General features: G+C 42.2%; 1 pseudogene; it reads right to left on the bottom strand.

Moving 5' to 3' along the window:
- The window catches only part of LOC140717854 (uncharacterized), a 966,201-nt pseudogene that overhangs the window by 926,480 nt on the left and 33,395 nt on the right, over positions 1–6,326 (bottom strand).

Raw genomic sequence — 6,326 nt, 5'->3', positions numbered from 1 at the left:
TGCAGTGTGACGTCAGATGTCAACATAAAAACTAAAATAATCTCAGCTGAAATATTGTCTTTCACCTGTTGGTTTTCTTTGCAAACATTTTACAGGGTAGAAAAGGCAAATAATTTCTGTCTGAGAATCTCAGTGCAACAGTGTGTCAGGTCTGATGTGTCTGTCAGTTCCCCAGCATTTGAAGGCTACCAATCGTTGAATGTGAAGGAGGAGATGGTTGAGAAGACAGCACACCAGTCTGAGCAAGGAGAACCCCAATACATGGACATGTCTTTGATCTCACCTGATAAATGGCCACAGAGTTGATACCGGTGAGCTGACATTCACCACCTCTCATCTTGCAAGGGATTCACCAGGCCACTGAACCTGCAGATACACCAGAGGAGGAGGGGCCATTCACCTGCTCCGTGTGTGGGATGGGATTCATTCAGTCACATGAGCTCTTACACCATCAGCCGGGTCACATCGGTGAGCAGGTAGACTTGGCTCAGTTGTCTCTGTCTCTCAGTATAGCTTCACACCTATTCCGAGCATGGGAAGAGATTCATTCAGTTCACCAACTTTGTGAGGCTCCAGTGAGTTTATAATTCATCCCACCTGCTGAAACACTGGCAACTTCACATCAGGGAGCAAGTTGAAATAAGCTCTAGGTAAACATTTTAACCATCATGGTGACTGAATCTAGTTGGAAGTTCATGTGAGGCTGTTAATGTCAGATTCTGCAGATATTGTGACTGATCATTGGTCACTGAGCATTGGAGGTTTCGTTCTGCTGATGTTAGTCCTAAAATACACTTGCATTAATATTGTGGATCTATGACAAATTAATCAGCTCTATTTGAAATCCTGTGTCTCAGGTGCTTCCTGCCTGTCACACAGCTAATGTACAGTAGAGAGGCCACTCAGTCCATCTGGTACCTGCTCATGTTCCTATTCTACACCAGAGCTTTCAAATCCATCCCTGCTGTTCACCTCTCACTCACCCTATAACGTTCAGATTGCAACTGCTCAGCCTGTGACTGAAGAGGTTTACTTTGAATTAAATCCATAACTTTCTGGAAACTGCAGAAGATGAATTTACTAGTGGTTTGTCCCAAATAGTCTTCATTCCTCACAGCTCTGGACCAAGGATGAAGTCTTGTGTGGTTAAAATCTTTCTAGAACATAGAAACATAGAAAACCTACACCACAATACAGGCCCTTCGGCCCACAAGGTTGTGCCAAACGTGTCCTTACCCTAGAGATTACTAGGCTTACCACAGCCCTCTATTTTTCTAAGTTCTATGTACCTATCCAAAAGTCTCTTATCAGACCCTATCATATCTTCCTTCACCACCATTGCTGGCAGCACATTCCACACACCACTCTCTGAGTCAAAAACTTACCCTTGACATCTCCTCTGTACCTACTCCCCAGCACCTTAAATCTGTGTCCTCTTATGGCAACCATTTCAGCCCTGGGAAAAAGCCTCTGACTATCCACATGATCAATGCCTCTCAACATCTTATAGACATCAGTCATGTCACCTCTCATCCTCTGTTGCTCCAAGGAGAAAAGACTGAGTTCACTCAATCTATCCCCATAAGACATGATCCCCAATTCAGGCAACATCCCAATCTCCTCTGCACCCTTTCTATGGCTTCCACATCCTTCCTGTTGTGAGACGACCAAGCTCAGCACATCACTCCAAGTGGGGTCTGACCAGGGTCCTCTCTAGCTGCAATATTACATCTCGGCTTCTAAATTCAGTTCCACTTTTGATGAAGGCCAATACACTGCACGCCTACTTAAACACTGAGTCAACCTGCACAACTGCTTTGAGCCTCCTATGGACTCGGACCTCATGATCCCGCTGATCTTCCACACTACCAAGAGCCTTACCATTAATACTATATTCTGTCATCAAATTTGAGCAAGCAAAATGAACCATTTCACACTTATCTGGGTTGAGCTCCATCTGCCACTTCTTAGCCTAGATTTGCATCCTATCAATGTCCCGCTGTAACCTCTGACAGCCTTCCATACCATCCACAACACCTTCAACCTTAGAGTCATCAGCAAACTTACTAACCGATCCCTCCACTTATTCATCCAGGTCATTTATAAAAATCTCAAAAAGTAAGGGTCCCAGAACAGATCCCTGAGGCACTGCACTGGTGACCGACCTCCATGCAGAATACAACCCATCTACAACCACTCTTTGCCTTCTGTGGGCAAGCCAGTTCTCGATCCACAAAGCGATTTCCCCTTGGATCCCATGCCTCCTTACTTTCTCAATAAGCCTTGCATGGGATACCTTATCAAATGTCTTGCTGAAATCCATATACACTATATCTACTGTTCTTCCTTCATCAATATGTTTAGTCACATCCTCTAAAAAGTCAATTTCCTGGTCTATCTCTACTTCCTTTCTTGAATAAGGGAACAACATTCGCAACCCTCCAGTCATCTGGACCCTATTGATGATGCAAAGATCATCGCCAGAGGCTGAACAATCACCTCCCTCGCCTGGGTTACATCTTGTCTGGGCCCTGTGACTTATCCAACTTGATGCTTTGCAAATGCTCTAGCACATCCTCTTTCTTAATGTCTACATGCTCAAGCTTTTCAGTCTGCTGCACGTCATCACTACAATCACTAAGATCCTTTTCCATAGTGAATACTGAAGTAAAGTATTCATTAATTACCTCTGCTATTTCATCCAGTTCCATACACACTTCCCCACTGTCACATTTGATAGGTCCTATTCTTTCACGTCATCCTCCTGCTCTTCCCATACTTGTAGAATGCCTTGGGTTTTCTTTAATCCAGCCCGCCAAGGCCTTCTCATGGCCCCTTCTGGCTCTTCTAATTTCCTTCTTAAGCTACTTCCTGTTAGCCTTATAACCTTCTAAATCTCTAACATAACCTAGCTCGCTGAACCTTTTGTAAGGTTTTCTTTTCTTAAGCAGATTTATTGCAGCCTTTGTACACCAGAGTTCCTGCACACTGCCATAACTTCCCTGTCTCATTGTAATGTACCTATTGCAGAGCTTTACTTAAGTATTCCCTGAACATTTGCCAGATTTCTTCCGTACTTTTCCTTGAGAACATCTGTTTCCAATTTCCTGCCTGATAGCCTCATAATTCCCGTTATTTGAATTAAATGCTTTTCTAACTTGTCTGTTCCAATCTCTCTCCAATGATATTGTAAAGGAAATAGGATTATAATCACTATCTCCTAAATGCTCTCCCACTGTGAGATCTGACACCTGACCAAGTTCATTTCTCAATACCAAATCAAGTGCAGCCTCTCCTCTTGTAGGCTTATCTACATATTGTATCAAGAAACCTTCCTGAACACACCTAACAAACTCCACCCCATCTAAAACCCTTGCTCTAGGGAGATGCCAATATATATTTGGCAAATTAGAATCTCCCATCATGACAACTCTATTATTATTACACCTTTCCAGGATCTGTTTCCCTATCTGCTCCTCGATATCGCTGGTACTATTGGCTCTGCCCTGCTTTATTCACTGTTTTGGGTGATTTTCACAAATGAAGGGTTGTGCCTCACACAGCCAGGCTGTTGCAATAAAACCCTCTCCTGTAAATTATGAGCAGAATGGTGGGTAAATATTCGATGGAGCAGAAACAAGTGTGGTCAGCACAAATTATTGGCTTGGCGGCTCTAGATGTGATGGAGGCTCGAGTTGATGGGGAGTAGAAGGATGGAACCAGATTAGGAGGTTGAGGCTACAAATGAAAGTTCAGCAACATCTGGAAACTGATTGACAGGAAAAAAAGAGGTTTATGTTTGCAAAATGCTGGAGGGACTCAGTCAGCATCTATGGAGAGGAATAAATAGTGAATATAGTGGGCCAAGGCACTTCATCCTATCTAGACTGTTTATTCCTCTGCTTAGAAGCTGCCTGTCCTGCTGAGTTCCTGCAGTACTTTGTGTGTGTACTTTGCAGTTTATTCTCAGCACCTGCTGAACCTCAAGTTTTATATCTACATTTCTAAGTGAGCGGGACTTTGATAGTTGTCATACAAAATGCCTGGTGACACTGAGTAATAAAGAGGAGAAAATCTGCAGATGTTGAAATCCAAGGAGAACACACAAAATGCTGGAGAAACTCTGCAGGCCAGGCAGCATCTGTGGATAAAAGTACAGTTTGCGTTTTGGGCCAAGATTCTTCAGCAGGACTGGAGAAAAAAACAATGAGGAGTAAATTTTAAAGGCGGGGAATGGGAGAGAAAAACGCAAACTGATAGTTGGAACTGGGAGGGGGTGAGATGAAGTAAAGAGCTGGGAAATTGATTGGTGAAAGAGATACAGGGCTGGAGTAGGGGGAGTCTGATCAGACAGAACAGAAGTCCATGGAAGAAAGAAAAGAGGGGAGGAACAACTGAGGGAGGTGATGGGCAGGCAACGAGAGGGAAAAGGGGATGGGGAATGATGATGGAGGGGAGGCATGACCAGAAGATCAAGAAATTGATGTTCATGCCATCCGATTGGAGGCTGCCCAGATAGAATACAAGGTATTGTTCCTTCTACCTGAGTGTGGCCTCATTGCGACAGTATAGGAGGCCATGGGTTGACATCTCCATTGATTATATTGTTTGTGGAAGCTTGCTGTGTTGAAATAGATGCTGAGTTTTCTGCATAAAAACATTGACTGCTTTTGGGACAAGTGGCGTGGAACCAGCACCTGCCCTCGCAAATTAATCCAGTATATTAACAACAGCATGTCACCTCCCATTTCCAAAATATAACTCAACCACTCTATTACCATATATTCCATAAATTTACACAAATGGGACATCAGTGATATTGGTCTTTAACTAGGAGGATCCAACAGGTTTTCGAATAGACACTACAATTGCAATTTTCCATGAGGAGGGAAATGGCCTGAACTCCAATTATGATTCAAAATGTAATATTCTCTCAAGACAGCTGTTGGCCATACGTTTAAACATGCAATAACATGTATCATCCTTTCCTGAAGCCGTCCACCTGTACTATTAATAGTTTTCTTAAATTCACACGAAGAATACTCTACATCACTATCATTGCTACAGCTGGTTTCCAACACATCAGGGTATTCTCTTAAAAGCTTATCCCTACATCGGTTGGTCTCTTCATTATTTTGATTATGAATTACAGCAAATGACCAAGCCAGCAACTAAACCCTCTCCATTTCTGTAACAATTATATCAACTTTAATCAATACTGGGAACCCTCTGAATCCCTCACCCCCATTTTCTTAATCATTCCCCAAACATCTCCAAGTTTAATAGTCCTTCCAATTCTAGCACAATATGACCTCTAGTAAATCTTTTTCACAACCTTCATTACTTTCCTCACCACCGCCTGTTACACTTAACACCTCACCTGTTCCGCACCTGTTACACTTAACAAGATCACGCGGAGAGTGATACTTCTTAACTTTCCGAAATGCTACATTTCACACAATAATTGCCTCTGCACACTCCTCTGTCCACCATGGCACAGCTTTTCCCCTATTAATGCATTTTTAACATGAATCTCTTCCAGCAAATTTGAGGAATAATGTGACAACCTTTCTTTGCAGAAATCCATTTCATCCTCAGCATTCAATCCACACAGATGTTCCGTTCATCACATAAAACATTAAAACTTCTCCAATTTGCTTTACCGAAATTCCACCTCCTCGAAGTGGTTTCTTGTCCCCGATATAAATCTAAACCCAGGCTTATAAATAGAGGAATATGATCACTCCCCAATGTTTCATCTCCCATGACATACCACTCACTCACTGCAGCCTGAATGTTTGAAACCAAAGTTAAATTTACAGCAATTTCAGAACTATTATGAACATGAAATCTCATAACTCTCCCACCAGTAAGACACACAAGAAGTGAAATATCTAAAACTCTTCTATAATCAAACCATCACCATCATTCCGAGAACTCTATGCATTAAAATCCCCACACCATGCAACCCTTAGTGAGCCAGAGCTACATATACTCTCCAACAAATCAATCGAAAGCTTTCCACAATGGTTATAATAATACACCTCTTTAATGTCGCTACCTGTTGAATCAAATACTTCTACAAGTGTCTCATACATTTCATTTCATCCACAACTGTATGCCTTCTTCCTTTCTGTATAAAATTTGCAACAGCACCTCCTCTACCAACTAATCTATCACGCCTAATTACAATATAATCCTCGAAGGAAGAATTTAAATGTGGTAACAACCAGGTTTCCTGAATACATACAACGTCAGATAGATTTGATAAATCAAATAAACTTGAATTCTTGACCATTACAAATTCTGGCTTCTGGAAATACGCG

The sequence above is a fragment of the Hemitrygon akajei genome, chromosome 28 (assembly GCF_048418815.1).
Source record: "Hemitrygon akajei chromosome 28, sHemAka1.3, whole genome shotgun sequence".
Lineage (NCBI taxonomy): Eukaryota > Metazoa > Chordata > Chondrichthyes > Myliobatiformes > Dasyatidae > Hemitrygon > Hemitrygon akajei.
Note: the sequence above shows the minus strand (reverse complement) of the source record. Positions and strands in the feature narration are given on the sequence as shown.